General features: G+C 36.4%; 1 protein-coding gene across 4 annotated transcripts in view; it reads right to left on the bottom strand.

The window, feature by feature from the left end:
• The window catches only part of SYT1 (synaptotagmin 1), a 522786-nt gene that overhangs the window by 379106 nt on the left and 116641 nt on the right, over positions 1 to 27039 (bottom strand). The window contains exon 3 of one of the 4 annotated variants that reach the window (XM_045588281.1): positions 26439 to 26441. The exons of the other annotated variants lie outside the window; for them this stretch is intronic. The gene's annotated coding sequence lies outside the window, so the exon portion shown is untranslated. The remainder of the gene's footprint in view (positions 1 to 26438; positions 26442 to 27039) is intronic. 4 annotated transcript variants of the gene reach the window in all.

Raw genomic sequence — 27039 nt, 5'->3', positions numbered from 1 at the left:
ATCTGCCTTATTTTTGCTAGAAACAAATTGATGGTTAGTGAGTTTAAATGACTTGCCCTACATACAGCACTAGTAAAAGAAAAACTAGGATTGTAATCAAGGTTTGTGTGACCTTAAAGTCCCTGTTAATTATCTCCATGGGGTATTGTATCTATTAATAATCATTTATTTTCTCTTCCGCCATGCTGCCGGCATGAGTGGGATAGCCCATGCTAGCATGGAGATGGCTCTTTTGTTTATTGCATCGGACTCGGCTCCCTGGTGGTCCTTGGGGATCATGACTGGAATCCCCAGCCAGGACCATGAGGGACCCCCATTCCGAAGAGCCTGACTGGCCGCGGTAGGTGTGTGTTTGTCTGTGTTTTTGTGTGAGCGCTCTGGAGGGACTGCCCCTCCATCAGGGCTCTCACCTGGGTGTTTACCAGCTGCTGCGTCAGCCATGGTTTGAGTCCAGATTCGAATCTGTAATAAATTCTAGCATGCTTAATAAAAAAAAAAAATCATTTATTTGATATATTTTATGATAGAAATAAAACATGGTCATGCCAAAACATTATTAAAGAAGTTCAGATATATTATAAGTTCATTCATCCTCCCTTACAAAACTGTACAGTTGGCCTCTAACATGATGTTAAAACAAGGTATTCTGCTGCTAACCTCCGTGTGTATCACTGAAGTGAGAAAAGTTAGCATAGTTGTAAAGGAGGTTTGCTATTTGCTAAGATGTAGAGGGCTAAAAGAATGTTTTGTTGTGTCCATACAATAAGGATCCTAGGCCCCTTTTGAAATGCCATCTATTAGGGTTTTCCAGGGAAACTTCTTTTCATGGAGGTATTATACATGTTGAGTAAGCTTCATCTTTTTGTATAAATTCCCTTTGAAAGTTTGAATTTATATAATTCCTAGTGGCCTGGTGCATGAAATTCATGCATGGGAGTGAGGAAGTGTCTCTCAGCCTGGCCTGCATCTTCTCCAATCTGAGACCTCTGTGGGATCAGGCCTAAACTGGCAGTCAGACAAACTCCTCACAATATGGGACTGCTGGCTCCTAACCACTCACCTGCCTGCCTCCTAGATCACCCCTAACTATTCTGCCTGCTGGCCTGATTATACCCAACTGCCTTACCTTCCTGGCCTGATCACCCCTAACTGCCTCTGCCTCAGCCGCACCATCATGGCTTTGTCAAGAAGGACTTCTGGAAGGTCTCATGGTCTAATTAGTATATTACCCTCTTATTAATATAGATAGGATATGACATATTGCCATAACTATAACATATGTACCAGTATTTCTATATGAGAATATATACTTCATGTGATGGGAAGTCATCTATCAATAATACATTACATTGTATATGTTGTAAGTAGTAGAAAATACTGTATTTATAGTAATATACACCCTGTGACTTCCCTTCCTGATTTGGGAATGGTTCCCCAGTTCTTTGAACGTTTCCTGGCCCCTAATGTATTTTTTCTTTTTTGTCATTCAGTATAACTTTATTTACTGTTTATTACACATGATTTGAGGATCTTAATTTCTAACTACCAAGATTCAAAGGACTATTCATTCCATGAAATTTAACATTAACATCAGTGAATTCATGTATTCATGTGTTTTTATTGTAAACATCTTAATTATTCACATTATCATAGATCCTGAACTTGTAAGCATGTACCATGCACAGGCTGGCAGCAAGCCAGGATACAAGCAAACAGATACATAAGGAGAAAAGTCATAGCACAACATTTAATGTCCAACCTGAGTCTCCTCAGAATGTTTTATATATATATATATTGTATTGGCTTCTTACTTCATATAGTATCAGGAACTCAACTGCTTGGTTGGTGATGGGGTTGACCTGCCTTTGGGAAGATTATTCCTGAAATAATTAAGGAAAGGGGGCTCAATCTTTTCTTGGTTGCTTGCTCCTCCTCAGCACTTTCATCTTTTTTCTGGTCCTCAGCTTCTCGGTCATCTTCTCCTTCACCTTCACCTCTATCTTCTTCCTCTTTTGCATCCTCAAATTCTTCCTTGGCACCTTTTTCCTCTCCCTCTCCTTCCTCTTGTCAGCCATTTCCTTCTTCTCCTCCTCTTCAGCTTCTCTTTCAGAGGGGGGTTCACCCTTAGCTTCCTAATGGTCTCCTCCACCTCCATCTGCTCCTCCTGGACATTGCTGGTGTATTAAGAAGGGAAGGAGTGAGCGGACATCAAGTAGGAATTAGTCTGTAAACCACCTTAGGCAGATGGACCAAAGATCTGGGAACTCTGGGTGTAGCCACTGGCTATGCTTTCCACACTGATGAAACTGAGTTGGGTCTCCTCACCTTCCAAGAGTTTCCTGTAAGCTGCAATGTCAATGTCTAAAGCCACATCGAGGAGGTCCTGGTATCCTTTTAATTATCATGCTATTTCACTCACTGTAGTTCTCAACTCATTTTCTAATTTGTTGATTGTGTCCTGCATAGCACTAACATCTGAGTTCTGCTTATCCTCCAGCTCTCACAGCTTCTTTCCCAGAGTAGTTCATGCCCCAGCATGCTTTGATCTCCAGGGATTGGCCTTGAGCAGGCAGCGGCTTTCAGACACCTCCTCCTTAGTGGCACACACCCCGTAAGTGTTCTTGGCAGTGCTCTAAGTCAGCATGGTGAGCAGCTCTTGTACCTTTCTTCTGCATTCTGCATGTCCTTAGCAGCCAGCTTCTCCTTGAGCACCAATGTCCTTGAGCACCATAGAGAGGTCAGATTTGCAGAACATGTCCATCTCCATGAAGATCTGAGCATACTGGATCTACACCTGCAGTGCGGGGACCTCCTCTTCATGCACCTTCTTTGGAAAGGTAATTTAGTCCATCAGGCTGTTGATGTGCTTTTCAAGCTCAGAGCCAGCAAGAGCCACCTTGTCTACACCTTTGTGTGCCTCCATCAGCCAGCCCTCTGTGTCATCATGGTTTAGTACCTCTTTCTAGTAGCATGCCAGCAAATTGCTCCCAGACCCTTCCAAGCTCTGGTGCCTGCTAATTGCCCACTGCCTTCTCCTATTAGGGATGGGGTGCAGTGGGCTGGGGCACAGGTATCCCATTTTCATGAAAATGTTCAACCTCAGCCTGTTCCACCTGTGTCCACAGGTGGCCAGAGGCAGACAGTGATCCCAACCCTAGCCACCCCTGCCTACCCAGGTCCCTAATGGCAGCCTCGACCCAATGGGCAACATTAGGCACTGCCTGCCAGGCCTGCCCAACCCCAATGGCTACCTGTTCCCCACTGGCAGTGTCTGGTGCCACCTGCAAGGTGTGCTGGTTACTGATGATGTCATGGACCCCACAGGCGTCAGGTGCTGTCAGCCAGGACTGCTCAGTCCTGGATGGTGGCCTGGACCCCACAGGCACTTCCCACATGGTCTGCCAGGTCCTGGATGGTGGTCTAGACCCTGCAGTGGCTTCAGACACAGCCCATCGCTCCTGCATATGCAAATTACCATCCATCTTTGTTGGCTAATTTGCATATCACTCCTGATTGGCTGTGAGTATAGTGAATGTACAGTCAATTAGCATTTTTCTCTTTTATTAGTGTAGATATTCAACAAACCACTTGTCACTGTTGAATGAAAAGGGTTTGAGAGTCAACTACACTAATCATACTGCCTAAATTACTGAACTACTTTCTGCTACTACATTTTCTTTATCTAAACATGGAAATAATAAATTTTCCTCATATTGTTGAGAAATAAAATGAGATAGGTACATAAAGGAAACTGGTACTACTAGATACTTGAAAAATCCACAAATCTATATTTAAATTGCATGTCCATTTTTGCCCTCTACATATTATCAATTAAAACTATATTATTGAACTATAATACCTCAAACAAACTACAATAGCAAGTATCTTTTTTAAAAATTGATTTTATAGAAGAAGGGAGATGAAGAGAGAGATAGAAACATTAATTATGAGAGAGAATCATAATTCTCCTGCATACCCTCCACTGAGGATCAAGCCAGCAACCTCCGCATGTCCCCTAACTCAGAATTGAATCATGACTACCTGGTTTATGAATCAACACTCAACCACTGAGCCACTAGCTGAGCCATACTAAGCATCTTTAGCTGCAAGCCAACAAAATTAATGAGTTTAAACATAAGCTATTATTAAAATTTTATTGAAATACAACTACTTGAGCTATCTGAAAAAAAATTAATGGTAAAATGTATATGTAGCTCAATATTTCCCAGTCCTCTTCTAAATATTTTAAACCCAAGTTATGGAATTTACTAGGCACACTAGAGGCCCAATGCACAAAATTCATGCAAGAGCAGGCCTTCCTTCTCCCAGCTGCCTGCACCGGCTTCCCTCTGGCACCCGGAACCCACATGGGATCCGGGTATCCAGCCCCCGGCTTCATCAGGAAGGTCATCTGGAAGGACATTTGGTGTAATTAGCATATTATGCTTTTATTATTGTAGATTATTATAGACAAATCATTAAGAATTAACTAAGTTAATTACATGTTGTAATTATTTGAGAGAAGTAATTATTGTCATCCCTGCATATTATGATCCAATTTATTTATTTTCAGTAAAAATATAATACTTTTAACTGTCAAAATATAGTACTACATAAAATTTAGACAACTGGTAACTTTCATCACTAATAACTATAACACAAACAAAAATTTAATGGATATAAATACATTTCTTCCTTTTGTATATTTTAAACTACATGTGATTTTTTTTTTTTATCAGAGTGGTAGGTTAAAAAAAATACCAGTGTTATTAGATATTTGAAAACAGAAAAATTAAATTCTTAGTAGTGCTGTAGTTTCTGTAAAGATGAAGGTTAACTATTTTATTATGGTTTCTGCTCATGCCAGTTTTTCCACATAATGAAGCTTTTCAGGATGCTGGCAATTGTTACTTTAAAATTGGAACAAAAGAAATTAATCCTTTTAGAGAGAGTGATGATTCAAACCTGCCAGATGGGGAAAAAAAAGCTCTAATCTTACTTCAAAGCCTGTCTTCTTTTCTGTAGAAAGAATTTCCAACAACAGTTCTTTTTCTATGAAAAATGAAAAACTGTCCAACACACTTATGAATTGAGAGGATATGCTATTATCATGAAAATTAAATATAAGTAGGTCATAAAATTATGAAAATGTATAATGTTCCTGCACAAGGGAAAATGAAATGCACATACATGTTTTAAATATAAATTCACCTGTGGAATAATCACTGTCATTTAGGACTTTGAAAAGATCTGCAATATAATGTAAACTAACGTTGACAGAAACAAAGTACCAATCCCTCAAAGACAGGTATCAAATCCATTTCACTAGTACATTTTTCACATGATTTCATTGAATCTCTCAAAACCTTCCTAATTATGTGATGTCTTAAGCATATGTCTTTTCATAGTTATAAGAAATTGGGAAAATCTATCTTATAACCTACTATTTTGCCCCTTTGGATTTTTAATAACATCTGCATTGTAAAATTACCAACTTTGAGTAGAACTGGTGGCATTCAGCAAGGAGGCATGGAGGTGGGAATCCAGGTGCATTAGAAGAATGAAAACTGAAATCACTAAATGGAATTCTTCTTTCTGGGTCAGTTCTGGATTATCAAGGGACTAGATCCAGGGGATGTCATGAAACAGAAACAGTAAAACGTAAAGACACAAATCATTGGGTCAAAGGCACTATCATGTTTAAAGAAAAAAATTGAAATGGAGTGGAATGTTTGCCCTGAAAGTCCTGGCCAGATCCCAAGCTGAGTGTAGTCTGTTCTTAAATCCCCCCTGTGGTTTCTTTTGGACACTGTACTCTCATTCAATTCCTTTTAAAAATGATTTTGAAGTATTGTTGTATTCTATTAAACAACTGCTGTGTTCCTCTCCAGTGGTGGGTAAAGTGATTTTTGTGTTCTGTACATAGTTTGTAACGCATTTCTTGGGGGGCAAAAGGTGCTGCATAAATGTAAGATCCTGCTACTCATTTTAAAAGAAAGCTACATACTGATATATATATATATCAGTATGTAGCTTTCTTTATATATATATATATATATATATATATATATATATGTATGTATATATATATATATATATATATATATATACCAATGCTGTGTGTGTGTGTGTGTGTGTGTGTATGTATACACACACACACACACACACACACACACAGAGCATTGGTATATATAAATATATCAATGCTGTAGGTTTCATAAAATCATTTTCCAATCAAAGTGAATAAAAAGGACAAGCTCAACACCTCCCCTCCCACCCCCACCCCCTTGGCTCCCATCCTTCTAATTTTGCCTGACTTTACCTTCTTCCCTAGCTTAACAAAAGGGGGATCCCAAAGAAATGACCCAGTGAATTTAAGATTCAAGGAATACACAGTCGTTAAGCAAATGTAATGTGTTTAGCAATGCTAAACTAAATCCACAGTGTGAACAGACGTGGAATAGAAATGAAATAACCTGGGGCAAGAGTTCAGGGCATCTCAGAAAACACAGCATGAGAACATTATCTGTGTAGCTTGCCTGCTACCTGGATACAGAACTTGCAGTTCAAAAGCCAAATTTTATTTATTAAAATAAAACCCCAAAGACCTTTAAAACTGTGAAATAATAACACAACGTTATTCTCTGCAATATTTCTCCTCATAATAAGAAACACAACATAACAATGAAAAAAAGCTAACCAATGAATATTTTATCTTGTAGTCACAAATGTATTGTTATTCCTCTTACCAGGAAGATTTTAACTAAAAGCAAGTAAGTTGTTTGTGTTTGAAAGTTGCTATGAACAAGCAGTAAGCATAGGCTGTGATGAGTCTTGATTTGTAGTCTCTGACCAGTGAGGGAACACACTGCACAGATGTGTTTCATCCTCCTTTAAATTTGCTTTATCCACACAATTCTTTTTAACCAGTGAAAGGTTATAGTAAAAAAGATAGTACAATTCTTTTAACTTTTTTTGAAAAGTATAACGAGAAACAGCAGGTATATTTGTATCTATGCTTTAAAAAAAAAAGGATTTGCAAACATTTCTATGCATCTTGCAAGAGCAGTATGTCTCTTACATATTTTATATTGCATATGATTAGAGCAGAGAACAAACTTAAAAAAGCCTTGAAATTACCAACAGTGAAAGCTCTCAATTAATCCAACCACTGAAATTAACCTGGATACTCTTCATCTTCTTTTAAATTTGAATCAAGTGCCTTCCCTCTGCCTCCTTCCCCCACCAAAAAAAAAGAAAAAAAAAAAAAAGAAAGTTTATTTGGATGATTAAAGAAAGTTGAAGTGAAAATGAATACGTGAATGATGAATTATATATTGTGAAAAGATGATCACTTTGCACCTTTCAGTAAGAGAGTATTTTAAAATGTACAACATTTGGTAAAAATACTTTCATCTGAAAAACAGACTTTACAATGTGCTATTCTCTTGGGCATCACTGTCACTAAGAATAGACCATAAATTGGTAGTGCCTTTCAGGTCCAGTTTTTCTAAAAGTACTCACAAAGCAATTAGCCAGATAATAGTGGTGTGCTAACTTCTTGCAGCCTTTCTGTAGTCACTAATAGCACACAATCTTTCCAACCAATAGAAGAGATTCTAGGAAGAGCTGTGTATCATCTTGTCTTCTCAACACTAATCACATTATCCCTGTAAATAATGTATTTGGGCTGTCTTCCTATTTATAAAGTAGCTTAGAGCTAAAATTTTTACTGATAAAAAACCCCCTGCCCTGGCTCAGTGGATAGAGCATTAGCCTGCGGACTTAAGGGTCCTGGCTTTGATTCCAATCAAGGACATGTACCTTGGTTGAGGGCACATCCCCAGTAGGGGGTGCGCAGGAGGCAGCTAATCGATCTTTCTCATTGATGTTTCTAACTCTATCCCTCTCCCTTTCTCTCTGTTAAAAATCATAGCTCATTTGGTTGGAACATCGTCCTGATATGCCAGGGTTGGGGGTTTAATCTCTAGTCAGGGCACATACAAGGATCAACCACTAAATGTATTACTAAGTAGAACAACAAATCTCTCTGTGTGTCTCAAAATCAATAAGTAAAAATTAAAAAAAACAACCTTAAGCATTGATTTTTTAAAATCAGTTAATCATAGAATCTATAGCTGATGTCCTCTAAATTATTTGTAAGTAATGAAACTCCAGAATGTTCTACCATCATTCTAGTGGTAATTTTCTTCATGAGGCTGAGGACTTTCTTTTCTCTATTCTAACTGAACTTTATAATGTGCAAAGAATTTATACAATATCACCATTTTAGTTTATTGAGTATAGAATGTGGATTAGAGGAACTGGTTATCATACTGGCAGTTTTTAGTTATTGCAAAAGTTAAACAGGAATTATCCTAGAGTCCCTTAAACTTACTGTGGTTTTTACACTAGAAAAGTACATGAGTTAAGGTATACACAATAGTGGTATTTTGCCTGAAGGAAAAGTATACTCTGAGCAAATTCATGGGAAGTCTGAACTTCCAGAATTTTTTAAAAGCTAAAGTTCAGTTATTTAATTTAATTGAAACATTTTATGTTGACAATTTGGCTAAGATGATTTTTTGTTTGCTTCCTGTTGAAATATAGGACAGAAATACTTTCAAAAGTAACTCAAATCTAATTCAAAATGCTTACTGTTTTCCAGTCAAGAGGTTTTTGGGAATTTAAGCTGACATTTCTTGGAGTGTCTCAGTACATAGACAATTGATTAACAGAGGTTGATATGAAAGGGTAAACTACTTGGTCCCTCAACAATATTCTATTTATGAAAAACAATGATAAAACAGTTATCTGAGGAAAGCAAAATTTGAGTCTTTTGACCCCAGAATATGTAACTAAGGCATTATTAGAAACTCCAAAGTCATCCTTGATAGCTTCAATTGTAGAGACAAAATACATAATTTCCCTTTAAGGACAGAGAGCTTTATGTATTCAAAAATAATAAAAGGGTTAGGCAGTTCTAAAAAGAGATTATTTGTAATACTTACACTAAAAATCAAGGGTGATGATACTCCTTGTTTTCAAGGAGTAAGTTTACATTTTTAATCTTTCTATTGCTTAAAAATAGAAATAGCACTCTGCCTTCTATTTTGCTTTGCATCTGAATCATTGGTGAATTAGATTTGAATTAGTTTTGAAAGTAACTCTGTCCTATATTTCAACATATCCTAATCCAATTTAATATGATCTTACCTAACATCAGCAAATCTTGCATTTATTTCACATTTCAAATATTTTGTATATTTCCACTAATCTCACTTATATATTTAAAGTAGCATTTCTCAGTGTGAATACCCAGTTGTATAATCAAAACCCTAGCACCTATTATGTGTAAGCACTTATTTAAAACATGTGGTGATTAGAACATTTTCTCTTAAATCACATCTTGTTAAAGTTAATGAATTCTTTGTAAGAATATTAACCAGCTTCTACATTACACTGATGATCCCCTTTCCACTAATACACTGAATACATTAACTACAGACAGTGACTGATTCTTGAATTATCTCTAACATAGTGGACAAAAGTAATGCACTGGACCCTACATTGCACAGATATTTCCTCTCTGTAACATGTTCAAATGTTGCATATAGGGATGTCTTAATTTTAGTTGCAATTAAGCACGCGTGTTCTGACAGATGTATAAATTTAATCCAAGATACACTGTTCCTGCCAGGCTGGAGGGATTAGAGATGGAAGGCATTAAAATTCAGAATTGAAGTTATCATTAGAAGGACTCTCAGAGCAGTTTATACCATATTACTCTGGTTTTGATCAACACCACTAACCTCTCATTTTTAGACAAAAATAAATAAAACCAATCAAAGATCTAGACTTTAAAAAATAGCCCCACAAAATGACACTGTAGGTACACAAAAGAATCTCTTTTTACCAACCACTCATCATGTTGCCTCCAAATCACTGGTTGCCTCTAAATCACTGGTTATAAATGAAGCCAAGGGCATGCTAATGTTCTCAAATCACACTAATGTTAGGAGCAAAGATGAGCTTCCAAAAATACTTGGTGGATAAGAGCTTCCACCAAAGATATTTATAATATATCTATTGATTAGTTGAAGAACAGAGAACTCTTATAAGCTATGTTTAGTTGCATAGTCACAGAAATTACTGCTCTAGAACTTCAATGTTATTACACAAAAACAGGATCTTTTACCACCCTCACTCTGTCAATTTCTTAATACATAATGAGTATAATAGCATGAAACTTTCAACCAATATTAAAACTCAAGATATTTTCAAAGTTTGGTTGAATTTTTTATATAACTCAGCTTGACAGCTTGTTTTGCTCAATATCTTTCTGTGTGCTCATTGTATGGCAGGAGTTGTGCTAAATGCTCTATGCCTGATACCTGATATATTTTTAAGAACTATTTCAGGAGGAAGCTCATATCATTACCCCAGATTCACAGAGAAGGAAACCAAGTTTCGAGAGGTTAAATAAATCAGCGCAGATCGCAATGCTAGAAAATGGCAGTCATGATTTGAATCAATTCAGTCTGAGGGTCCACACTCTTAGACACTGTGTCAATTCCATGCTGCCTCCTCACATTTCCTAAAGGTCACATTGCTGTTTAGACACTGCTTCGTGATTTAATATCCTTTCAGCAAATGTTACCCAGTGCCTCCGTGTGCAGGCCCTGTGAGAAGTGCTGTGTATTCAGTTTTACACAGAAGACACCCTGGCTGGCCCTATGGACGTTCCATTACAGTCTGGGGGCATGGACAAAGCAAGCAGCACTCTTCCCTGTCAGAAAGATATGGCTCCCGAAAAAGGATAAAGGTTACACTGAATTCACACATTCAGGTTTACCTTCTAGGGAGAGTAAATGAAATTTATTTATTAGTGAAATCCTGTCCCCTGTGCTCTTGCCCTCCTAACCCTCCTATCAGCTGATTTGAAAGGCATATAGAAATATATTCTTGCTTGATTTTAATTTTAATATTTTTATTTTTCACTAGAGGCCTGGTGCACAAAATTCATGCCCAGGGAGAAGGTTTTCCTCAGACTGGCCTGTGCCCTCTCGAAATCTGGGACCCCTCAGGTATGGTCCCTAGGCCTGGCCTGTGACAGGGCCTATCAGGGCTTTCCTTCCCCCAGCTGCCAGCAACTGGCCCCACCCCTGCTGCAGCCACTGCTTTCCATCTGTGTGGTGCTGCCCTTCTCCTCCTCCACCAAGCGCCTCCCTCTGCGGGCTACAGATGTGGGGTGTGATCACTAGGCTGGCCTGGATCTCCCTCTGAGGGATGATGGCTGGCCAGCTCCACACACCACCACAATATCTCTGGCAGATGGCCTGGGCCTTCCTCTGTGGGTGATAGATTGCAGGGCCCTCAATTGATTATCCCCCAGAGGGAGGCCCCGCCCACCTGGCCAGGGGTCTGTGATTGCTTCGCAGAGGGTGGCTTGGGCCAATCACAGAGCTCCCCCCCACCGCTTCACTGATCACCCCACTGGCCAGTGGCCTGCACCTCCCTCCGTGGGTCGATGGCAGGGACCCCGACCAATCGCATCACACCCTCCTTGGCTGTCCTGATACTAGTGCCGTCACAGTGTGATCATACAAAAAGTCATCGGGACAGCTGCTCTGCTATTCTCTGGTTTGGTTAGTTTTCACATTACGCTTTTATTATTATAGATAAGCAAGTGAAATGAAATGACTTCTAATCAAGGATAACACAAGACAAACTTAAGACAGCAAGGGTTTGGAGGGTGGGGGCTCTCAGATGCTGTTCTTTTCCCCCTTTTCTTTTTGGTTATTGTAATGCTTCCCTTATACTTCTCTCCAAGTCTATAGAAACTTGGTCTTGGGCAAAGATTTCATACGAGTCCATTTGAAACTTGTTTTAAATGTAAATCAACTTGGTCTTTCCTCATTAAGGTCTGAGCTCCTGAAAAGTCATATTAGGTATTAGAGTCCCCGAGGAAGGATAGAAGTTACTGGAAAGGCAGCCTGTGTTAAATAATTCCTTGAAGCAGTTACTCCCTCTAACGTTCTTGGAGATTACTGGGAAAAAGAATTCACTGTTTGAACACTGTATTCTCTGAAAGACACTCTCTCTTTTCCTCTATGCCTTTCTTTCTTGTTCTATTTTCTGTCTTCCTTCTTTTTCTCTTCATTCCCACTCATTTTCTCACCCTAACTCCACTCATCTTCTCCAATTTGCTTCCCCAAAAAGGGAAAGAGAAAAATAGAAAGTGGAAAGAGATAGGATTAGAGTACAAGTTAGCTTCTGAGAATAATCCTATCGCTATTTCTCTGAGTTGTGTGTGTGTGTGTGTGTTTTAAGCATTGCATTCCCAAGGATAGTTTTGTGATTTTATCTTTGTTCTTTATATTTCTGATTAATTTATCCATTTTATGTATTTTTCTAACTTGGATATGGATAGGTAGACTAAAGCAAGTAGATGAGGTGGTGGGGTATGATATATGATGCTATAGCATTTTCAAATCTTACTGAACTTGGGATCATTCTTACACAGGCTGCTTAATGTAACATAGTATTTAGAAACCAACTTCTTGACCATCTGAGAGTGTCAACGTGGTCTTTCTGACTTTTGCAGACCTTCATGGATGCCTTTTACTATATGGAAGATAACTACTAAGGGGATTTTAGAGCTCTTTGCTGGGGATTTAGCCAAGGTCTATTAAAACAGAACTTTCAGAAACCTAGAAGAGTTCCCATTTCAGCCTTTTCTCTTCATTGGCATTAACTGAGTGTACCTTAGTCAAAGAGAAAGGTGCTTCTGCAAGATTTTTTAATAAAATCCTGGAATCAACCTCCCCCTAAGGTGAAAATCAGCACTTAGTAACATTTTTTGAAGTCTAAATCATAGTATAGTTGATCAAGGGATTTCTTGAGAGCTGCTGGACTTTGATATAAAATAAGAAATAACCTATTCATTGAAAATCACTATTAATGTCTATTTTTATAATTTAATGAATCACGGAGATACTGAGACAACAGTTACAGCAAACTGACAAAGATCTTTCAATTATCTTGTAATAAATGACCTGAAGGTGAAAAGGAAAAGGTAAAATTATACTACAATTAAATTTTAGACTTTTCTTTGATAATAATGAATGGAGGAGATAAACCTAGATCATTAGTGTAACTGATACAGGAAATCCAATAAGTTTAGTTCAGAAACTTTAGACAAGTGTTGGACTTTAAAAATGTATAGTGTTACAGTAAGATAAATCTTTCTTTTTAAACCAAAGAATGTCATTGTCAATGTAAATTAAGACTGAACCCAAATAACAACACGGTTCATTGAAATAGCAGTTAATTTGGAGATTGGTTACATGTTGAGGGCTGCTTCTTACTTCATTTCTTTTTTTTCCTTTTTTTTTTCTTTCTGGTGAACCTCAGTAGCCACTGCAGGAATTGTGCCTAGAGTCAAAGGCAATTGGTTAAAATCCTCCATTAGACTTTCCCAGCTTAATCTACTTTGGAGAATCAATAGATGTAGATATTTAATAGAAATTAATCTCTTTCTGTTATTCAGTCTCACAATGCTTCATTCTAATACTGATTACACCGATGCTCTAAGATAGGCTGGAAAAATTCTGCTGTAATACAATTTCTTTCAGCTAGAAATGAAAGCCCTTGAGATTGCTCCTGCTTACATAGCTGCTTCAGGTGATTACATCTTTACACAGATGTTAATTACTCTCAGGAGAAAGCTGCCCAAATCGTCAGGTGCGTACAATAATCTTACAGTGCATACCAAGCAGTGACTTAAGGGCTATTATGGCTACTGTTTCTCATCCTTCTTGAGATTTGAACTCCACTCTGATGAATTTAGGGCAAATGGCAAGAACTTTATAAATGGAAGCCAGCTAATCACCAAAATGTGTTACTATAGTGGCTATAGACATTAGCTTTTAGCAGATCCCAAAGCTGGGGCCTGGCTTCAATGGGACTCCATCAGTGGCTCCCAGACGTCCCTGTGCATTAAGAGTCCCTCTGGGAGAGTAGGAAATCTGAATGCATAGGCCTTGGTTTGGACCCATTACATCAGAATCTCAGGAGCAGGACACAGGCATTGGTATTTCCAGTCCGCCGTGATTCCAATGTGAGGCCAGGGCTGAGAATCAAGGCTTAACGCCTAGCCCTGTTGTACTCAGCCTAGAGACTGGTGAGCATTAGTGCCACAGTTGCAAGTGGAACAGTTTAGTCTGAAGACACAAAATGAGGACTCCTTGAAGAAAACAAAAGCTCTGCAGTATTGGATATAGAAGGGCTGGTTTCAAAAATATCAACCACAGAACAAAGTATTCCCTCCAAACAAAATAAAACAAAGTAATGCAAGTTCTAAAGTAAATGTGAAAGAGCTAGAAATGGCAGCATAGAAGCCATTCAGTGATTATCTTATGAAGAGACAAAGTACGTAGACATCCACTCATTACTATCTCCTCAAAAATGAAGAAGCAATAGCATATAAACAACTGTATCACATTATAAATTGTAGCTGGTGGGATTAAAATGTTAAAGGCTTAGCTTGGAGCTTTGTCATTGCTTCAAGACAAGGGAAACTTTGGGTGGTTCAATTCTTACAGGAGATCATCAGTACTGAGGGTTGAGAAATTACTTTCGTAGGTTGATTGTAGAGAGCAGCTACTCAAGAGGAAGTATATATAAGGGCAATATAGAAAGATATTTGATGACAATACCAAACTGAGGCAAAATTTAAGGAAAAACACCTTTGCACAGGTTACCGAGTTTTGTGTTACTTTTTAAGTGAAAAGTATTTAACTTTTTTTTTTTTTTTAGCCACCAGCCTCTATTAAACAGAAAAAAATACATGATTTTTAAGAATCTGTCAGCTTTATCTCTGTCTTACCACTTTCCTGGTGCTCAGAACAAAGGAGGAACTGAGGAAATATTTGTTAAATACAAGAATGAAGAAAAGCATATCTAATCCTGGCTGGATATTTAAAAGGAAATGTATATTGGATATAAGATTTTGTTTTACTTCAAAAGTAACAATAAATTGAACTATATGAAATTGACATATTTATAGGTAAAAAGGAATCAAATAGTTATTTTGTATGGTTCAACATATATGGCCTTTAAAATTTTGTTTGCTTCCTTTTAAAAAAATTGTTTACTATAAATAAGCATGTTCCATTTAGTTTGAAAGCTTCTCTTTTTCGAAGCTGGATGTTATGGATGTGCAACTGCTCTTAGAAAAATGAAAACGGGGTCCCAGTGGAGTATTTGAGTTTCTGACTGGGCATCCACAGCAATATGCAAATAGAATTATAGGACCTAATGTCAAAGGCCTCAACTATTCAAGGACGGCTAAGTTGATGCGGCAACCTGACTTCATGAAGAATGTGGAAAATGATTATTCTGAGGGAAAATACCAAACTCACAGAAAATAAAAATGCAGATATTTTTATTTTGCATTACTTCCTTGCAGTACTATGCCCAAAAGCGAATGCAGCTCTGTCAATATTCTTAGCACATCTGCTTGTTCTGATAAGGAATATGTCTTTCTTCATGATTACCTGTCCTTTCTCAGATTGGGGTTCAGGATAATTGAAACTGGACAGGTTCATAATCTGTTGTAGAAAATAGAGAACTATAACATAGGCTTGAAGTCATTAGATAAAGAGCTATGAGAATGGATAAGTTGTTGGCTGGTACACAAGCATTTATTTGCATAAAGTAACCATCTTGATGTTCACAAAAAATGTCAGAGAACAAATGGCAGAGTACGCGTGCATGTGTCTGTTTTTTTTTTTTAATATATATAAAACTGTCCTTTTTACTCTATATCACTAAGTGGTATTCCATATGTGTAGTTAAATTAATAATACTGGGTCTTGTAAGCATTTTGACCATTCATGAAGTATATATAAGGGCAATATAGAAAGATATTTGATGATAATAGTGTACCACTGGCATGGTTAAAAAATGTATCACAAAGCAATACTAATTCTCAATGCATTTGATGTATTTTTTTTTATTTCACTCTAATCTATTCCATTTAAAAATGTTAGTCACAAGCTATTAGTTTGATTACATGATCCACTGATAGGTAACTACCCACTATTTAACAAGCACTATTTTAAGTTATATCTGAACAGAACCTTGTGGCACCCCTAAATTAGAAGCCAAAATGGTTTGGAAAAAACGTATCTACCTTCACTTCTTATTATTGAGATTATGTTGGGAGGACCCTTTTAAATTATTAGGTATACTAGATAGCACTTGCTGGAGAGGTCAGTCACCTTGCCCAGATTCACACACAGGTAGCTGCTAGAGATAGGATTTAGGTCCTGGCATAACAACTTCTACAACTCCTAAATAGTCCATTCTCCCAGGGTGACTTCGAGGTGGGTTCTGTTGTTTGTGGCTCTTAGGGCATAGGTAAAGAAGGAGCCATTCCTCCTTTTTCTCCTATATATGAATCTTCCTGACCACCAGAGTGTCTTTGAGTTGTGAAGGGGGTAATGGTATGAGCCAGCAATGATCTTGGCAAATAGCCTGAGCCTTAACTTGCCCAGGGCCTCCTGTCTACATTCTGTGGCCCCAAAATAAAGGCTCCAGGAAATAATGATTTTTATCATGTAAATGATCCTCACTAAAAAATTATCAGCTTTTTCTCAAATAGTAATCCATAAAAGTCAAATATAGAAACAAATTATCTTGGCACAAACATACTTAGCTACAAAACATCTCAGCATGATTTTCTAAAATCTATAGAGTCATTGCTTATATATAACTCTCAATGTTATAAAAAGCATCACAAATGATGAGATTGAGGAAATGAGATCTAATCCAAAAAAGAGTTCATAGAAAGGGTAGGTAGAGTTGAATGTTTCAATTTTTCTAATCACATTTGAAAATCAATATTATTCCTTAGATTTTTTTGGATCAAAATGTCTGATTTATAGTTTTAAATCAATGATGAAAAAAATCTCCTTTGACATAAAATAATTCCATATGACTAATTATTCCCTTCTTTAAATTTCAAATCAAATTTTACTTTCATCTATAAAATCTAAAGGAAACAAAATTAATTATCTTGAGGCCTATAATTTTTAAATGCCTGTATTAATTATCTATATTATTTTTGGCATTGACTGTAGGCCAAATACTCTATTACACATTATCATAGAAAAAATACTACAAGGTGGATATAGATTATGAACAATTTGTGTTCATATATATAAAAGTTTCTATACAATATAAGTTTCCACCGAAACCGGGTTGGCTCAATGGATAGAGCATCCGCCTACGGACTCAAGGGTCCTGGGTTCAATTCCTGTCAGGGACATGTACCTTGGTTGTGGGCACATCCCCAGTGGGGGATGTGCAAGAGGCAGTTGATCGATAATTCTCTCTCATTGATATTTCTAACTTCCTATCCCTCTCTCTTCCTCTCTGTAAAAAATCAATAAAATATATATATTTTTTAAAAAAGATATAAATTTCCATTCTTAGAAGGCTCTTACAAATTAAAAATCTGCCTGGGTCAGCTGAAACTACATAACTTCAAAGAACTCCTTTAACATCATATTTTATCACAAATATCCTATCATTTTTTATAATATTTAAGATATATTCTAATAGAGTAAATGGAGTTAAAACCAAAAGGGAATAAAGAATGAAGTCTCCTAATTTTCACATTATTTCTATTTATAAATCATTAGATAAGAAAAGACTGGTGATATTCTGAAGTTAAAAAGAACAAAAAACAAAGGTGGGGGGGAGGATAAAGAATACAAAGGGCCATATTCATGAAATAACTGTACCTTAAACATAAAACAAAGTTGCCCATAAGATCACTGCAGCTTGTTTTGTTTCAACAATTTATATATTTGTCAAAGAAGTGCTGTCTCTTGCCATGGGTGTTTGTCAATGGTCCCAGATAGATGGAGTTGCAGCCTGCACACCATATCCCCCCATTATCTATACAGAAGTTGAAAAGATGCTTGAATAACTAGTACACGTGGCTGTTACTTTGTGTTTTCCTTCTTTATTACATTTTCAGAATCAAAGACAGATAAGCTCCTACACCAGCCACTGTTATCAATATCAAGGACACACACACAAAAGATATGTGAACAAAATGAAGCCTGCCATGTCAATAGGAGACAGACTGTTGCAGGAAAGTACCAGATAATTAAATTTAAGAAAGAGCCTAAAGTTTGGACTTCTCACAATACAGTGTGATATGGCAGACACAGATAAGAATTTGTACTTAAATATCAACTCACATTGTTTTCTCTATAATAGAGCAAAGAGAACAAAGTAACGGAATGGAAGGACAGTGTACACTAGATAGCCGTGATGTCAATGCCAGTGGGTTGCATAGCTTAGTTTTGAAAATTGGAAAAATGTTCCACTAATGGGAGAGTTGTGGCAAATGTATTTTGTCACATAGTTTTTTTTTACATATATTCTCATCAGACATTAAGGCCTTTTTGAGGACAGAGGCCTCTCTCTGTCTTTTATTTGCTTCTGTTGCAGCACTTGTCATATGGCAGATTCTCAGTAAATAAACAGTTAATACCTACTAACACTCCTCACAGAGCTGGACAATGAATGGCCATATTCACAGGCCAACTAACATGTCCCCATACACAGCTCATGTTCAAACACTATGACCCTGCTACTACAGGTGCACAAACTCAGAAATGTGTTTTCTGGAATTTAGTTTCTTCCATTCTCCTATGAATTTTTTGAGTTCTTCCTTCTATTGTTTCTGTTCGTCTCATTTCTGATTCTTTCACAGGTCTGTCTATCCAGCCTTCTCCCCATCCCCCAAACTCTCAGGCTGATGTTTCTTACTGACTTCTTTAAGTTTCCAGCACAGATATGTCTGCTTCTGAATCTCTTTTCTCTCACTCAGTGTCATTTTTCCTAGGCACTTCTAGTTCCCCTTTTTAGTTTATTTCATCCCACACACTACCTACAGTTTTCAGCTAGACGTTGGAACACTCAAATGTACTGACTACATTTTACTCCTCTGAAAAACTCTAATATCTAATTCAATTCCTGCCACTTAGCAAATGCATCTCAAATGACTTAATCATTCCTTCCTTAAAAGAGTTAATAGGCAAATGGTGTATATATTGTATAATTGTAACTATTTTTGAATAAGGTTATTGGAATATAAAAACAGTGTTTTTGTAGACAGGCAAACCGAGAAGCCAATTAAAACAATCCTTGTGATATTAGGTACATTTCCTGTCCAGATTCCAAATTATACCCTTTAGACTCATAAGCCCAAAAACATAAGTATATTTTTACAAGAAAAATTTTATTTGTGTTTGGTTCATAGGCAAATGATTAATTTTAAAGTTATAAAAACATACTGTAAGCCATTATTAAGAGACAGTGGAAGACATAAAAATATATGTGCACATGAAATCATTATAACCATATAAAAATGCCTCATGAATGGGTTGGCTTGCATTTACTACCTATCATTAGACCAACTACTATGACCAGAAAAGCATAGTTATATGTTTTATTCATTCTATAATTTGAAGTAGAAAATATAGATTCAAAAGAAAAAAGTTCCCTAAAATAAAGGAGGACAGCTAAATCTAAAATAGCGATATAGGAATGATTTCTATAAGTAATTTAATTTCCCAATCAGAAAAATTCTAACAAATGTCATAAAAAAGAATGCTTAATATAAATATTGACTATCGACTATATAGCACATATCGACATAGGTGCTAGGAGCCCTTGGGAAAGAAAACAGAAGTCTAGAAGCAAATTAAGAGTGGGGATGACTTAATAAATAAGTTTAAGCAAAAATACATGCAACTTTTAGTCAGTGACAACTTCTTACATGAAAGCAGTGATTAATATATAGTATGCTCATAAAACAGAGTGACTTGATACAGGTGTGGCTGCGCCCAGTAAAGTGGACAAGGTAAGCAGCTATAAGAAAATTACGTTTAAGATGAGACCTGAATGAAGAGATCCGGTTGACCCTGTGAAGATCTAAAAGAAGGAAATGCCAGGCAGAAGGGACAGCAAGGATGAAAACCCTGAGGCGTTTTGAAGATGATAAAGGTACGACTTATAAATGTTAAATGGCAATTATACAGACCTGATGAATTTAATTCACAATAAATTTATTTAAGATTATGATATTCTAGGCTGTATTTTCCCTCAGCTGCCTAGAAAACATGAAGTTAGTAAAAAGAAGAGAGAGAGAGAGACATAGAGAAAATCCTCTTTATTGGTAACCTAAGACTCTATTGGGTTATGGTTTTTTTTTCACTCCTAAAAGTAAGTAATTTGTAGCTAATAACCTAGACCAGGTGAATATATATATTTTTGTTTTTCCAGTGTCCATATACAATGGGTATTACAGAGGCATAGTGAAAGTACGTTGAGTGGAGAGTGGAGAAATTTTGGGGGCATCCTCCTGTCCTGATTTTAAATCTGTCTACTAGTATAAGCCAATGCTTCTTGTGGCAGACATGGATGGTCACCTTTTTAATACATCCTAGCTTCTTCATTAATGATGGAATCTCAGCCATAAGAAATGAGTCATACTTATCAAATTTAGATAATACCCTTTCATTTTGCAAGTAATAGCATAGGGATAAGCATTTAATACTGCTTTGGACAAGAACATATTGGGGCTGGGGGTCAATTGGGAGAAAAGAAGACATATGTAAAACTTTAGACAACAAAAACTTATGTTCTAGGAAATAAAAGAACTACCTCCTATTAAATTTATCTGGGAAAAATATATAATTACATTAATAGACACTATAATTGGGAAATTTTTTTCTAATTAATCTGTTGAAAGGAGTACTAACCAGAAACTAAATGCTCAGTCTTTCTATGCTAAATTTATCTACAGCAGATCTACAAGCTCCAGAGAACTTTTATCACAAAAATAAATGTTCAGCTCAACTTAAAAAAAAAAAAAAAAAAAAAAAAGAACACATTAGAGAAGTCTGTTAGTAATTTTCTGGAAAGTATTTTGCCCCCTGATCAGAAGAGAGCACCAACTGAAAGAAAGAATGAAAGAAAGGAATGGAAGGAAGGAAGGAAGGAAGGAAGGAAGGAAGGAAGGAAGGAAGGAAGGAAGGAAGGAAAGAAAGAAAGAAAGAAAGAAAGAAAGAAAGAAAGAAAGAAAGAAAGAAAGAAAGAAAGAAAGAAAGAAAGAAAGAAAGAAAGGAAGGGAGAAAGAAAGAAAGGAAGAAAGAAAGAAAGAAAGAAAGAAAGAAACGTCCTTTTCTGTTATACACACCCTCTCAGCTACCTTGCTTTCTCTGTTGCCATGTGAGGACATGGTGCTTGCATTACTGCTCCAATACTGCCAACCTAGGGGATAGGCCAAGAGGCTCAGGCTCTCCACATCAATTGTCTGTCAAATTAACCCTGGTACTCTATAAAGTTACACTTATTCAAGATAGACATAATAAAGTGGCATGACCAATATCACTAATATTTAAGCAACTTTTAATAAAGTGGGGACCAGCCTCCTCTATCTAACTGCCTATTTGTCATCTCTTGGCAATCCAATGAGAATTTCAAACTTACTTTGGAGAAAACAGAACTTGGTTTCTCCTCCTGTACTAATTCCTGTTTGCATCTTCCCATCACAGTAAATGGCTTCACTAAGTTGTTCAAGGCAAAACTTAGGATCACTCTTAATTAATTTTTCTCACTTTTTTCCCATGACTAATCCATCTTCAGGTCAGATAGGTTCTACTTTCAGAATATATCTCAAGTCTCTCTACTTTTCACGATTATACTGATCTGAGTCCAATCAAAGCTACTAACCTCTGACAGCTTCCTCCCCTCACTGCTGCAATAACTTCCTATTTTCTCTCAGCCAGTACTTTTTTTTTTAAATTGATTTCAGAGAGAGATGAAGGGGGAAGGAGAGAGAGAATCATTAATGTGAGAGAAAAACATGGATCAGTTAGTTGCTTCCTGGATGCACCCCAATGTGGGATCAAACGTGCATTTTGGGTATATGCCATGACCAAAAATTGAACCCATGACCTTCTAGTTTTCAGGACAATGCTCCAACAAACTGAGCCAGGGGTGTACTTTTGACATCTAAATATATCTTCTCCAGAGAAACTAGAATAAATTTTTATAACATCCAATAATTGTATGGCATTTTCCCCATTAAAAATCCTCCAGTGGCTTTCCATTATACTAAGTAGAAAGTCTAAACTCCTCCCCATTTTCCTCAAGCCCCTGCATGATTTGTTCTCTACCTAACTCTTCAACTTTATCTCCAAGCACTTGCTTGTCTCAGTCTTCACTGGCCTCCTAGTTATGTGTTTGCTTGCTCTTTCTACCTCTTCTTTTCCAGTAGACATTATCAAGAGCCTCTCCTCTATATCCTTTAGGGTTTTACAAAAGTCACCTTTTCAATGGAGCCATCTCTGAACAACCTATGTAAATTTAACCTTCATGTGCACATTAAATTCTCCTTTCCTTCTTAGCATATCACTGAGATGCTATATATTTTACATGTATGACTTCTTTTTTTATATATTTTATTGATTTTTTACAGAGAGGAAGGGAGAAAGATAGAAAGTTAGAAACATTGACGAGAGAGAAACATCCATCAGCTGCCTCCTACCCACTCCCTACTAGGAATGTACCCACAACTAAGGTACATTCTCTTAACCAGAATCGAACCTGGGACCTTTCAATCCGCAGGCTGAAGCTCTATCCACTGAAACAAGTTTCGGCACATGTATAACTTTTTTGTCTGTTTCCCCAGAAAAAGTTCTAGAAGAGCAAAAATTTGGCCTATTTTGGTCACTGCTATATTCCCCAGTACAAGGTATAATGACTCACAAATTATACATGTTCAAGAAATATTTGTTGGATGACTTAATTAATAAGTGGCTGACTAAATGTGCGATGGTCACAAGTCTGACCTCCTGACCACATATAATAGGGCTCAAAATGGTGAGTAGTGGTTTAAAAAGTGAACAGCTGACAAAAGGCAGACCATCTTTATAACTTATGGACTGCCTCTTGGTTGAGGATTTTTGCTTCTATGTTATTAAGACCCACTGATCTGCAATTTATTTGAAAAGTCTCTGTCGAGTTTTTGCATTCAGGTAATTCTGGTTTCATAAAACAAATTAGAGAGTATTTTCTCTTCTTCTATCTTCTGAAAGAGATTTAAAGACTAACAGGAGCATGTCATGTATGGTTTTATGGGTTTTAGTAAGGACCTTATATACTTGACTGAGTTAAGGACATAAGTAAATGATATAACAAGTGAGTCAAACAGTAAGCCTAGATTCATTGGTCCAGCCTGAATCATTGCTGTTTCCTGTTTTGTTTTTAAAGAATCTTGAGAGTCTAATGTAATATTCTGTGATAAGGTCCTTTATGCTACATGTGGCTCATGAGCCCACATATGCTTATAAGGCCTCCTTTTCTGTGATAAATATATTTTCAAGGGAAAAAGTTCTATATAAAATAAAAGTATACTTAATGGATGCCTATTTTGTTTGAAACATAAACTCATTAAAAGCAATGTCTCACACACGCTACCTCCATATATTTACTACTCATAATAATGCAATGTCTTCCCATTGCTGAGAAATGCTTTCTGAAGTATAAATTGGCTCTGAAAACAGTTCACCAAAATATGTTAGAAAATATTTTGAACAATAGCAGCATTTCTAAACTCCAAGGTGAACACGGTGAAGGACAACATTCATTTGGACATAAGTTTCAGTGTATGACCTTTTTTTAAAAAAAAGACTTTTGTTATTTCATGGTCATGCTTCATAAAATTTAAGTATTTCTCCATTCTTCATTGTGATTATATTTTAATAAGACACATCAGAAACACTGAGGCAGTTTTTATATCCAGAGACTGAAAATACTGATGGCATTTTAGGAAATAAAAAATATATGTATATAATCCTTCATGTATATATGGAAAACTACCTATCACAGTCTAAAATCCTATTACAGAGAAACATATAAACAGATATATATGCCATTTCACGAACTAAATTTCAGTGTCCATGTGGAAAATGGATAATATATATTCCATAAAAGCAAAAAAAAAAATGTAGTTTCAAGGTATGAGTGACAAGGTTTTTTAAATATGGAAGAATAATTTTTCTCCTGCTAAAAGAAATATGTATTTCATTATATATAAATAGGAATGGTTAGAATACAAAACCAAATAACCTTTTACTCTATAGTTATAATTGTTAAAATGTATCTTTTACTTTCTGAATAAATATTAGGCATAGGCAATTTTCAGTCACTGTATTAGGTTAGCTAAAACTTTGCAAAAAATTGCTATAACCATGAAAGAAATAAATTATTTCATTAAATAAAGAAGAAAAACTACCAACTAAAAACATTTTTTGGGGAAATAATAGATTTATTTCAACTGTTATACATCTTAAGGCATCAGAGATCTAAAACTAAGTAGTATACTGGAGATATATAGAAAGAAACTGTAAACAATGACGTAAAGCAATATAATTTCAACTTAATGATGATGACAAAGATTATTTTTTATATATGGTCATACACACACACACACACACACACACACACACACGCACACACACATCATCCTTCCTATTTACCAGAGATATTTATTTCAGGAGAAAAACAGAAACTTGGATTTTGGGGTTGAACGCTCTTGCCTATATATAAGAAACTGGTGGGAAAACACTATTCTGCCTGCCCACAATATAACAGAACCAAAAATGTCTGGTAAGTATTAGATACCATGCTAAGTGAAGAGCAGGCAAAATTGAATACAATTTTTAAAGTTACAGATAATATTTTCTTCCTTTTGTTTTATTTTTAAATTTTCTTTCTCCTATAAAGTTTTTATAAAGAAAAGGGAAAGGTTGCTGCTAAATAAAAATAGATAAATGTGAATTTTCTAACTATAGAGAATTTTTATTGTATGAATACTTTTTGAAATGATCTCCGTTGTTGATTTCAATGGAAGATCATTTTGCATCCAAAATAAACTTGAAGCATGCTGTCCTTAAATCAATTTATAAAATCTTATTCTAGTCATAAATTTTATGAGATCAGAATTACCCGAATTCTGTTTATAAAACAGAATTTCGTTACATTTATACTCAGAAGTAAAAACGCATGGATAAAAACCTCCAATATTTTTAGAATTAAAAGTACTAAAGAACATAGAGTAGGAAGACTATTCTACCCTAGAGGAATGCTTTCTTGGATGCTATCAGATGTTCATTTTTCTTTTTGTATAACATCAAACAACCACTAAACCAAAAGGATTAATCTGGTCATGCTCTACAGGCAGTTGCCATCTTGACTGGGAGCTACTTTGGACTTATATATATTTTGTTCTAAAAGACTTTTCCCCCAGAATGTTTCTTATTCAAAGTGTAATAAGGAGCTGAACCGGTTTGGCTCAGTGGATAGAGCGTTGGCCTGCGGACTGAAAGGTCCCAGGTTTGATTCCCGGTCAAGGGCATGTACCTTGGTTGCGTGCACATCCCCAGTAGGGGGTGTGCAAGAGGCACCTGATTGACGACTCTCTCTCATCGATGTTTCTAACTCTCTATCCCTCTCTCTTCCTCTCTGTAAAAAAATCAATAAAAAAAAGTGTAATAAGAAAATACTAAAATAATTTATGAATTAGATAGTTGTGATGTTGTGATCATATTTCAGAAAACCTTCCTATTTAACACTCTAAGCCTTCTAAGTACAGTCTCAATACTTATCTATAAGTACAAGGTGGGGTAAAAGTAGCTTTACAGTTGTTTTCATGGAAATCCTATATAATAAAAACCTAATATGCTGTGTCCAGTCATACAACCATCTGGTCTACCAATCAAAGCATAATATGCTAATGATTTGCTAAGGCCACTCAACCACTCCCTCTGATGTGCACTGACCACCAGAGGGCAGAAAGTGACTGGTCGACCAGTCACTATGACATGCACTGACCACCATGGGGCAGACTCTCAATGCAAAAGCTGCCCCCTGGTGGTCAGTGCACTCCCACAGGGGGAATGCTGCTCAGCCAGAAGGCAGGCTCATGGCTAGTGAGCACAGCAGCAGTGGCGGGAGCCTCTCCCACCTCTGTGGCAGTGCTAGGGATGTCCAACTGACAGCTTGGGCCTGCTCCCTGGACTCTGAGAGGGCACAGGCTGGACTAGGGACCCCCAGGAATGCACAAATGTGTGCATGAGCCTCTGGTAATACAATAAGCAATAAAAAGTGATCAAAGAATAAACTGTGTTTTGTCTACTCACAACTATAAGTCTACTTTCGCCCCACCCTGTAGGTGAGAGCTAGGACATATTTTTAAATGTATTTCTCCATCATCTGGCAGAATTGTTTATACTTTTTCACAAAAATAATTATCTTTAAATTTTTTTTCAAGAGTAGATTTCTACTTTCTCTTCAGAACATTACATCATCTCCTTCATCACTGCCATTACTTTTTTTCTTTAATTTAAACATTTCTCTGTTTTTGGTCCTTAGTTTACAATGTTTCTTGTATATATTTACTTTAAGTACACATTTGCACTTCTTTTTTCCCCCTCATTTTAACAACTCAAAATTCTTTATTCTTGTCTCACAAGGTTATATTGCAACCTTAAATAAATTTAGTTTTGTTGCTCTATCTTCCTATTAATTCTTGATTTTTTCTATTTTAAACCTAAGTTTGAACTCAGATATCTAATAAAATAAACATACCCAGAATTATTATTGAATAATTATTTGAATACTTTATATAAGTATGGAACTTGAGTTTGCTAGTTATTTTACTTCAACACCTGAATTTGTTTTTTTCCACTTGCTATCTTGTTATTTTAGGTGACAAAAATCTTACCTTTTTCCTTGTTTCTTTATATTGTCTGTTCTCTCTGATTTTAAGATCTTGGCATTGTTTTTGGAGTTTGGTGGCTTTGTTACAATGTCTCTCAGTTTGTTTTATTTGGCTGGTTTGTGGCTAGGAATGATTTTCTATATGGTACCCGCACCTTTGGGTAT

The sequence above is a fragment of the Pipistrellus kuhlii genome, unplaced genomic scaffold (genome assembly GCF_014108245.1).
Source record: "Pipistrellus kuhlii isolate mPipKuh1 unplaced genomic scaffold, mPipKuh1.p scaffold_m20_p_3, whole genome shotgun sequence".
NCBI classification, from domain to species: domain Eukaryota; kingdom Metazoa; phylum Chordata; class Mammalia; order Chiroptera; family Vespertilionidae; genus Pipistrellus; species Pipistrellus kuhlii.
This window is presented reverse-complemented; position numbering and strand designations above follow the sequence as displayed.